The following is an 11876-nucleotide window of genomic DNA, read 5'->3' on the forward strand; positions in this document are numbered from 1 at the left end:
CCTGTAACCATTCCTTCTTCTCCACCCACCATCAATCCTGTTTTGGATATACCACCCCTTCAAACTCTTTTTCCGCCTCACACAAATATCTCCATCTCTCAACCTCCTCCATGTGCAAACTTTGAATCCATTCCTTCCACCTCTCAAAACAACCAAAGTGGTTCTGATCTTCCAAACTCTGCATCACATGAGCAACTGCTCCGTGACTGCAACTACACTCCAAAGCCTCGTCCTGAAGCTGAACTGGTTGTGTTAGAGTCTGATAATGAAGCAGAATCTTCTTATAGGTTGGATAGAGAGCCTCAACCCTATTCTGTCCCTAACCCTATTTCTTCTCGAACCATTATAAAATCCTGCCTAGTCTACCCTATTGGTGTAATTTTTGAAAAGGTAAAAAGGAATCTCAGAAGTATCTTTGATACCCTCAGAATTGCTGAAGGTTCTGGCTTGAATAACGTTGCTATGCGGAAGTTCTGGAGAATCTTTCGCAGAGAAACAAATGCTTACTTTATAGAACTTCAGGAAGCTTGCGTAGAAGCTGCTCCACGGCCTTGTGGAATTCTGAGAAGTTATGAAGACTTCTGGTTTGCTCGTCTCGGAGGGAGATATACCTTGGAAGAAAAGCAGTTTGTGGATGAATTGGAAGAAGTAAGACTTGCTGCTGCAATGGAAGCTAACCCTTGCAGGGAAATTGTGGTCTGGAGACCTCAGTATCCTGTTCTGCTCGGAGACTTCAAGACTCTCTTTGACTTTATGAGGGAAAACCCTTCTAAGAAAGACCCAAGCTTGGTCATTCCAGAAGTTGTTGACCCACCAGAAGTTGAAGGTCCTTCTGCCCCTAGGAATCTAGCTGCCATTCTTCAGGCACTTGAGAATGGAGATTCTGAGATTCCGGCTGCAGAATATGAAGATGCTTCTATGCAAGAAGCAGATGTAGAAGATCATGTTGCTGAAACAGTTCCTGTTGAGGAAAACCCTGCAAATGATCTATCAATGGAAGCTACGGATCACATTGCCATCCCTGTGGATAGAAGTTGTGAAGCTTCTTCTGATGAACCTTCCTGTCTTGCAAGGACTCTGGAAGTTATTCAGAAGAACCAGGATGAGCAAAGCTCAATCAATGCTGAGTTTAGAGATTTCATGGAAAGGCAGAATGAGCACAACAATGGGGTTCAAGATATGCTGGCCAAGATCTTGTCGAAGCTATGGTCATCTTAGATTGAGTCTTAGTTGTTTTGTTTTCGTTTTTTGCTTTGCTGCATCTGTTCTGTGCATCTTCTTTTGCTTATCCTCTTGTACTTCTGTACTTCTGTCTTCTTGAGCCTAAATGAAAGTTATCTTTTTCTTCCATCTGTTTCCTTTTGTTTTTCATCTGAATCTTTTATGTTTTTGATGTTATGACAAAAAGGGGGAGAAAATGTGATAAATGATCTGATTAATATTATCAGTTACCAAGTAAAAAGGGCCCCACATTTCTAACAGAACTTGCAAAGTTCTATGGTTTTTTAAGTGTTGACTTGCAGGAAATTGAAGATTCTCTTTAAAAGCTCAACATAAGAAGCAACGAGATTAGGAGAAGCAATTCTAAAGAATCAAGCTCTTGGATTCTTGAAGCAAGCTGAGTGCTATGAAGCTTCAGAATCAGAAGCAAGAAGCAAGAAGGAAGAATGTTCAGATATTCTGATGATAGAATATGCTCTGAAACATTATGTCCATTCGTTCTGATACATATTATATGGCTCTGATACATATTATGTGTTCTGACTCATTCATGCTGACTTTTGTCGTTTAGCGTTGTTCTGTAACATTTCAGGATGTAGAGATGCTCTGATGATGCTCTGGTACATTCAACAATGTTCTGATACAATCTAGCATGAAGTGATGTAAGAAGAAATTCAAGCTCTGAAGCTGTCCTGATGGAAGCAAGAATCAGAAGCTGTGAATGTTCTGAAGATCAAAGAAATTCAAGTTCTGAAGCTGTCCGATGGAAGCAAGAATCAAAAGTTGTGAATGTTCTGAAGATCAAAGAAATTCAAGTTCTGAAGCTGTCCGATGGAAGCAAGAATCAGAAGCTGTGAATGTTCTGAAGATCAAAGAAATTCAAGTTCTGAAGCTGTCCTATGGAAGCAAGAATCAGAAGTCATGAATGTTCTGAAGATCAAGCATATGTGAACGTCTCTACTGAAATACTCAGGGAAGTCTTTTATTATTAAAATTCTTCTAGTATTTATTTCAGGGGGAGATTATCTATCTCAGGGGGAGATTATAAATCTCAGGGGGAGACATATTCACATGCTTATGCTTTAGCTGTGTAATTTTCTTTAGCCGTCTGCTCTTTCTGATCGCAAATTCATATCATTTATATATGTTTTTGTCATCATCAAAAAGGGGGAGATTGTTAGAACAAGATTTGTTCTGATCAATATTCTTAGTTTTGATGATAACAAGGATATGAATTTTGTATTAGATAATGTGGTACTCTAATACACTGCAATTTCCCTTTCAGGAAATATATAAAGAGTATGCACAAATCAGCGCTCAGAAGCTTTGACTCTGAAGGTTCAGCATGCAACATCAGAACATGGTCTGGCAAGATATCAGAAGATGGTCAAAGCAGAATCAGAACATGGGTCTATGGAAGCATCAGAAGAACTTGAGATCAGAAGCAGAAGCACTGAAGTGCCCATGGTATCACGCTTAGAAGCACTTCAAGGTCAGAAGACAAGAAGATGCTCTGCACCAAGCTGTTTGACTCTGATGATATTCAAACGTTGTATACACAAACGTCAGATCAGAAGCAAGTACAAGATGGCAGGCTACACTGACTGACAAAAGGAACGTTAGAAGCTATTAAAGGCAACGTTAGTAGACACAACATAAACAAGGCTCAAGGTAGTTGACAAAAGAGTGAAACATTAAATGCAATGCTGTACGGAATACGCAAAGCATTAACTGCTCCCAACGGTCATCTTCTCAAGTGCCTATAAATATGAAGTTCTGATGAGAAGCAAGGTTAACCGATTCTGACGAATTCTGTGAATACTAACTTGCTGAAACGCTGTTCAAATCAAAGCTCACAAACTTCATCTTCATCAAAGCTCACTACATTGCTGTTGTAATATATTAGTGAGATTAGGCTTAAACTTTAAGAGAAATATCACTGTTGTGATTATAGCTTTTCAGAAGCATTGTAATACTCTTAGAATTTGATTACATTAATTTGTAAGTAACTAGAGTGATCAAGTGTGATCAGGATACTCTAGGAAGTCTTAGCTTGTGTCTAAGCAGTTGTAACTAGAGTGATCACGTGGTGGTCAGGATACTCTAGAAAGTCTTAGCTTGTGTCTAAGCAATTGTTCCTGGAGTGATCAGGTTGTGATCAGGATACTCTAGAAGACTTAGTCGCGGACTAAGTGGAAAACCATTGTAATCTGTTGAGATTAGTGGATTAAATCCTAAGGTGATGTAAATCACTCCAAGGGGGTGGACTGGAGTAGTTTAGTTAACAACGAACCAGGATAAAAATAACTGTGCAAATTGTTTTTATCGTTCAAGTTTTTAGACTACACTTATTCAACCCCCCCCTTTCTAAGTGTTTTTCTATCCTTCACTAGTACCCCCCACCAATCTCATGACCCACAACATTGCTTGGTTTCCAACTACTTCAAGTTAATCTCATAATACAAAGGTTCTAATGATTTGCTAAATAACATATATAACATCGTTCGTCAACACAATACACAAACAATAGAAGAAAGATTGCAATGCCTTGAAGAAAGCCTATGCAACACGCCTCCAAGGGGAAACACCATGAACAAAGCCCTTTCAAAGAGAAGCTAAGTAGTTGTTCCTGAGTCGTCCACATCAATAAAAATGAAGCTCTAAAAACGTAGGATCACTTGAAGAGCAAGAAGCGTCAAACTCTCACTCAGAGCCCAATGGGAGACCGATGTAGCCATGCTCCTCTGTAAGATCAGGTAGTGATACCACCTGAGAAAAACCCGCAGAAACATCCTCTTTGCCTCCATATTTTGGACAATAAGATACTGAAGTCATTAAAGAAGCCTCGTAAGCTGAACAAGTATAACAAGAAAGAATATCCCGACGACCAAATCTGAAGTTTGGATCTGTCGTCGTTCATTGAAACCATTGATGATCAATTTTGGTTCCCTAACGGAATAAAAAGATTTTGAATTAATATTTATATAAATTAAAAGACTAATTTTGACATTCAATAACATAAATATACATCATTAAAGATTAAAACATAAGCACATACTTTTTTAATAATGTATATCTAAAGAATGATTTTTATGAAAAGCTATTCAAAATAGCTTCAAATTTAAGTGATTTTTTTTTAAAATTTTGTTCTCGAAAAAAATTATAGTAAAATGTTTAAATGCCTAAAATAAAACTTTATGAAAAATTATTTAAGCCAATTTTTCATTTGAATTTATTTTTTATAAATTATAAATTTGTTTTAAACAAAAATATATAACACAATAAAAATAATTTTTAAAAAGTTGAAATAAATGGGCCTCTCGTGAAATTCAAACAAATTTCAACCACTAAAATTTAGTGTATTAAAATACGTGTTATGTATTATATTTAAAAATAATTCTTTGGTTGAATTAAAAAAATCAAAATTATTTGTTTATATCATGTAAGCGCAAACTATAGCCTTAATGTAGGTCTGCCATTAATATGATTAGTTTTGAAACGTGTGATTTTTTTCGTTCAACTCGTTATTGTTAAAAAGTTTGTCATTTACAATACAGAGACAACACCTTAATAATAGAAGACAAATGGTGGGGGAATATTAGGACAATTAAAGCGAATTTACTCCTTTTCGAGTTGATGTCGGGTCTAAAAGTGAATTTCCATAAGATATTCCCAGTGGGTATCAACATATGTAATTGTTGGGTCCAAGGGGGAGTAAAAACTCTAAATTGCGAGATCGGAGTTATCTCGTTTGTTCATCTTGGTATCCCAATTGGAGAGAACTCAAGGTGTGAGAAGACGTGGAAACCATTAATTCAAGCAGTGAGATCCAGACTTTCAAATGGGAAACATAAATATTTGCTCATCAGTGGACACGTGATCGAGGATTTGATCTAGAGAGGAAAATTGTAAAGGTTTAAACTACAGGACAAAACAATGACGAAGGAGTGCAATTTTAGAGAAAAGTCTCGTCCATTTAAAAGAATATAAAAGCTCTTGGGTCCCAAAAGGGAGAAAGTGTCCTTATAAAAATATATATAAAAATTATAAACTACTTAATACCTAATAATGTTATTTATACTCTTCCTCCAATCGATAAACGATGATTGTTCCACCTAGAAATCATATTTTTCAAAGAGTCCATTATCGACCTCCAAATTCATAATCTTCTATGATTAACTCCCACCTACAATCCTAAAATTTTAAAAAGTACTTTATTAACAATACATAATTAAAAGTTGATGTTACCTTAAAAAAGAATATCCCAAGTCCCTCCATCCAACAAGATAATATCACTTGTAAATTTTAAAAACGGGATGATTTATTTTTGTTGTTTATGCTAAAAAAAGGAATTCACCACGTTAGAAAAATCCAAATATTTATGAAATTCCTCTAAAATAAATATAAAATTTATAATAGACGCTAGAAGGAGGGGTTGAACCTCCGACCTTGTGGTTAACAGCCACACGCTCTAACCAACTGAGCTATTCCAGCATGTTATGCATATTTTGTTTCCTTTAAATAATTGTATACAGTATTTTATGAAGAGGACGTGTCATATTTCTTGTAGGCCAAACTCATTCTTCAACTTTCAAGTTTTCCTCTCAAAATATTTCAAGATTTAAACTTCAATATTTTTTCTCCAGTTCCATGATCATCAAATACCTACTCATTTTCTCATTTCAACATTCACAACCCAACTATTATAATTTTGATGGACAAATAGGAGCATCTTCAAAGGAAAGATATCAAGTAAATGTATAATAGTGTTCAACTATCATATGTCACAAGTATTTATATGTGTGCTATGGTATTATTATTGATATGTGATTTATTTTACATGAGTACTATGGTAATAAGAGTAGTATCATAGTAATAATATCATATTTTTTGTATATCAATAATAGGCACAAATGGGATATTTACATACAAGATTTGATGAGTGTAGAGCATTGATACAAAACCAAGAGCAGATAAAATGGATAGAAAGATATCATTAGCTAACTAATATTTATGCCAAAAAGGGATAAACAAATATCAAGTAAATTCATCATCCCCTTATGGAGATATACAAATTGAATAGAAGAGTTAATATTCATTTACCATTTTGAATTTTGTCATGAATGGGATGTCAATCTCTTTCAATATACTTGGTTCTTTAATGAAAACTAGGATTTTCTAAAGTATGTACTCCCTCCGTCCCATATTATAAGCAAATTTCACATTTTCAGATTCGTTGAATAATTAATGTATTTGGTCTATATAGACCAAATACATTAACTATTCAACGAATATGAAAATGTGAAATTTGCTTATAATATGGGACGGAGGGAGTACCAAGAAAGACTATCACATTAAATAGGTACATGTGTTTCTATTGGAGTGTAAAAATCTTTTAAAAGGTATAAATTCCATTAAATGTATGAAGTTGTATGAGGAAGGGTGTCATATTATGTAACTTATTCTTCCTCAGATGTTAATAATGTTACACTCGCTTTTTTCTTGCTATGCTACGAGCAAGCGAGTTTCCAAGTAAGTTACACGTATCGCTGACACTTTTTCGATCTAATTTACAACCAGCAAAATCAAAATACCCAACTAAGGCACAATCTTCTCCTTTGGGGTACCATAAAACAATTTATGGTGTGCTAGTGATATATCTCATAATGCATTTTACCGAAATGATATGTGATTCTTTAGGGTTTGCTTTAAGACAAGCACAGAAACATTCAACAAACATGATATCAAGATGATATGCATTAAGATAAAGAAGAAAGCTGATCATACCTCTTTATTTTCTCTCTTCAATTGGATTTCCTTCCTCGTCTTTATCCAAGCGAAATTGAGTACTCATTTGAGTTAAGATTAACTTGGATTTACCCATGCTAAATTTTTTTGTAGCTCTTTACCGTAGATAGGTTGAAATTTTTTACCTAATATCTCATGAGGTGTACCTCACATCATTACACATGCGCTGGAATGATTAAATTTTCTTTACCAGAAATTTGATATAAATATCAGTATGAGGTATAGGTGCCACCAAATTTCTAGAAAACTTTTGGAAGCCATTTTATTTATTATTTATTAGGAAAGATAAAAACAACATTTATTATATTAGAGTTCTCAAAATCAAACATAGGATCCACCTGTATTGACATATTCGAGTAGCAGATTAACCTTAATTTTCAGATTTTCCAAATTCATGACTTACAAACCTTCCAACGTTGGTTAGATCTAAAGTTACTCATTTTTTTGCCTTACACAAAGCTATTGCTACTACCGTTACGCTTAAGTGTCAAAATACTCAATTACCTCCTCATCCTTTTCAAGGTACCAATATGTTGAATCCAAATCTACTCCAACACCCTGAGATCGCGGGATCTACTCCACCACCTTCGCTCAAATCTTTAGTACCCCCACCAATCTCATGACCCGCAACATTGCTTGGTTTCCAACTGCTGCAAGTTAATCTCATAATACAAGGTTCTAATGAGTTGCTAAATAACATATATAACATTGTTCGTCAACACAATACACAAACAATAGAAGAAAGATTGCCATGCCTTGAAGAAAGCCTACGCAACGCGCCTCCAAGGGGAAACACCATGCATAAAGCCCTTCCAAAGAGAAGCTAAGTAGTTGTTCTTGAGCCGTCCATATCAATAAAAATGAAGCTCTAAAAACGTAGGATCACTTGAAGAGCAAGAAGCGTCAAACTCTCCCTCAGATCCCCATGGGAGACCGAGGTAGCCATGCTCCTCTGTAAGATCAGGTAGTGATACCATCTGAGAAAACCCCGCAGAAACATCCTCTTTGCCTCCATATTTTGGACAACAAGATACTGAAGTCATTGGACAAGCCTCGTAAGCTGAACGAGTATAACAAGAAAGAAGATCCCGACGAGCACATCTGAAGTTTGGATCTGTCGTTGTTCGTTTAAACCATTGATTCTCTGATCAATTTTGGTTCCCTAACGGAACAAAAAGATTTTTAATTAATATTTTTATAAATTAAAAGACTAATTTTGACATTCAATAACATAAATATACATCACTAAAGATTAAAACATAAGCACATACTTTTTCGATAAAGTATATCTAAAGAATGATTTTTATGAAAAGCTATTCAAAATAACTTCAAATTTAAGTGATTTTTTTTAAATTTTGTTCTCGAAAAAAATTATAGTAAAATGTTGAAATGCCTAAAATAAAATTTTATAAAAATTATTTAAACCAAATTTTCATTTGGAATTTTTTTTTAAAAAAATTATAAATTTTCTTTAAACAAAAATATATTACACGATAAAAATAATTTTAAAAAAGATGAAACAAATGGGTCTCTAGTGAAATTCAAACAAATTTCAACTACTAAAATTTAGTGTATTAAAATACGTGTTATGTATTATATTTAAAAATATTTCTTTGGTTGAATTAAAAAAATCACAATTATTTGTTTAAATTATGTAAGCGCAAACTATGGCCTTAATGTAGGTCTGCCATTAATATGATTAGTTTTGAAATGTGTGATTTTTTTCATTCAACTCTTTATTGTTCAAAAGTTTCTCATTTATAATACGGAGACAACACCTTAATAATAGAAGACAAAGGGTGGGGGAATATTAGGACAATTAAAGCGAATTTACTCATTTTCGAGTTGATGTCGGGTCTAAAAGTGAATTTCCATAAGATATTCCCAGTGGGTATCAACATATGTAATTGTTGGATCCAAGGGGGAGTAAAAACTCTAAATTGCGAGATCGGAGTTATCTCGTTTGTTCATCTTGGTATCCCAATTGGAGAGAACTCAAGGTGTGAGAAGACGTGGAAACCATTAATTCAAGCAGTGAGATCCAGACTTTCAAATGGGAAACATAAATATTTGCTCATCAGTGGACATGTGATCGAGGATTTGATCTAGAGAGGAAAATTGTAAAGGTTCAAACTACAGGACAAAACAATGACGAAGGAGTGCAATTTTAGAGAAAAGTCTCGTCTATTTAAAAGAATGTCTAAAAGCTCTTAGGTCTAAAAAAGGGAGAAAGTGTCCTTATAAAAATATATAAAAAAATTATAAACTACTTGTTATACCCCAAAATTTGCCCGCATCTTTTTTCAAGAAAACTCTAATCTGAAAATTAAGAGTCTCATATAATCATGGATTTTCATTTCAACAAATATCCTGACATATGAAATATTTAGTTTTTAGAATTTTTCTTATACAGTAATTTGGCTTGCAGTTGAATTTATTCTTACGCAAACGCCAAATACTGTTTATTACTTCACACATGCTATTTATTTATTTACAGATAAATAGTACTGACACAATTGGTACAGAGTTAAATCTTTTTGCAGGCGCAGAATCAGGAAACTCAGACTGTACTGGTAACAAGTAGATTATTATTATCTTTTGTTTCCCACTAATTTTTGTACTATATTCCATTATTTTCAAAAATCTTTTCAAATCTCTTTTTCAAAAATCAAATCCTAACTTTATTCTCTACATCTCTCTTTTTCCCAACACTATCATACACTTTCTTTCAAATCTTATTTCCACTCAAATTTTCCTTTTGTACGGAATCACATCATTCCCCAACGTCTCTATCCTTCTTTCCATTCTATAAATACCTCTCATTTTCTCATAAAAATCTCACATCAAATTCTAATTCATCTCTCAAATTTCTACTTCATAATCCATCCTTTCTTCTTCCCCGACAAAATGGCAAAGCGGTGGGAAACGTGTTTTCTTATGGTCATCACCATTGCTACGGTGATCATGTCTTTCTTCTGTCTACATAGCCCGGAACACTGTGGACCTGGGATGCTTATGCTCCCAATCATCTACATGTTACTATTTGTAGCATGGGTTATCAATCGTCATTCTTAAAATTTGCCGTATTTCTTATTTCTTAAATGTACCGTTTATTCGTCGTACTGTTCAATATAGTATGTAATATTTGTACTGTCAGTATTAAATGTTGTACTATTTGTCATAATATTGCTTAATTACTCAGATAATATTTTATGTGTTTTCTGCCAGTCAAATATTCATTTTTCTGTGCATTAAATGATTTTCAGGGTTATTATCGGTAATTTTGCTCGCGTACAGTAAATATTAGTTATTTATTATGTCTGTGTTTTTTTAACAAGTCATGTAAATAAACTTTCATTTTTCACATAAAACAAAAACAACAAAAAAGAAAATTAACTTTGACTGTTGATTTTTCACTCTAACTGCTACGTCAATACCTGAACAGTCAGTTGACAGCCAAACTGCTGGCAGTACAATTCTCAGTGTTTTGTACCATCAATCAAATCAATCTTTTACAATTCAAAATTCCAAGATTTTTGTTCTAAAAGTCTTCTGAATATCACGCGATTAGCAGAGACTCAACACTGCACAAAAATCAGGTACGCTTAACTATCTCCTACACAAACAGTCCCTGACTAGGGTTTTCTTGTTTTTACAGGAGAAACAAGTTTTTGAGACCTCAAATGGATTTCATGCACATCCATATATCTCAAAGTACCATCATACAAATTTTCAAACTTCAATTCACTCAGACGCACCGTCAGCAGCTCAAACAGTCAACAGACGACCCGTTTGACCAAAAAGTCAACAGACAGTCAAAAATGAATTTTTTTGTCAAAGTCCATATTTTGTCAAAGGATTCATCATTTGATCATTGGATGATCATAATTCATCAAGGAAAGATCAAAAATCAACAAAACCCTAAGATTCAAAATTAGGGTTTTTGCCTGAAAAGTCAACTCAACTTTGACTGGTCATAACTCTCTCATCCTTCATCCAAAAAATTCAAACCAAAGCTCATTTTGAAGGAAATTCAATTATCTTTCAAATGCAATTGATCCCATGGTCATTGCATTCACCATTTGAAAAATATGACCAAAGACATTACAGGTCATTTTCAAAGTCAACAAAAAGACACTTTTTTCAAAAGGACACACAAGGAGCATCAAAAATCATTTTGACATGAGACCAAAGACATTGGTTATAGGACTCTTTGAGGTTTCCAAAAAGTGCAAGATCTCCTTCATATGACAAAAATTGAGGGATTTACACCTTGTTGAAGTTGGCTAAATTTTGGGAAAATACATGAAATCAACATTGCTCAAAAATGTATTTTTTCCAAATGGGGTCAAGTTTTCATGGTTCAAACATCATTTCCATAATATAATGGGCCTCCCACGACCAAGACAAAGCCCACATCATTTTTATCCATTTTTGATTTAATTTTATCACATATAAGATTAAATTTAAAAAGGAAAATGGAAGGATAATGCATAGCTTGAATTCCAAGCATGACTCATTAAGAGAATCTTTCAACTCTGTCCCAAGCCAAAGTACAGCAGAGGGAGAGAAGAAAATCAAGCCATAGTGGCTTAAATGCCAAGCTACACATGTGGAAAAAGTCAAAAATTCAACAAAGCACTTATTGCTTTCTAGCTTAGATTTTAAGCACTTCAATGCTTATATATAGGCTAGCATACTTCAGTAATGAAGGGAGACAAGTTCAGAAACAAAACCTTGCTTGTAACACACTTGTAATCACTTGAAACTTTTCAAAGAAATCTCAAATTCGAATTTTGAATTCCAGTCACTTTCCATACAAACTAAACATTCTAATACCTTCCTCA

General features: G+C 34.1%; 1 non-coding gene across 1 annotated transcript; it reads right to left on the bottom strand.

Annotated features, from left to right (window-relative positions):
* Positions 1 to 5641: 5641 nt before the first annotated feature.
* On the bottom strand, positions 5642 to 5715 carry TRNAN-GUU (transfer RNA asparagine (anticodon GUU)). Its single transcript has one exon. It is a non-coding gene; the product is annotated as a tRNA-Asn (tRNA).
* Between the last annotated feature and the right edge of the window lie 6161 nt (positions 5716 to 11876).

Source organism: Vicia villosa, linkage group LG3 (genome assembly GCF_029867415.1).
Source record: "Vicia villosa cultivar HV-30 ecotype Madison, WI linkage group LG3, Vvil1.0, whole genome shotgun sequence".
Lineage (NCBI taxonomy): Eukaryota > Viridiplantae > Streptophyta > Magnoliopsida > Fabales > Fabaceae > Vicia > Vicia villosa.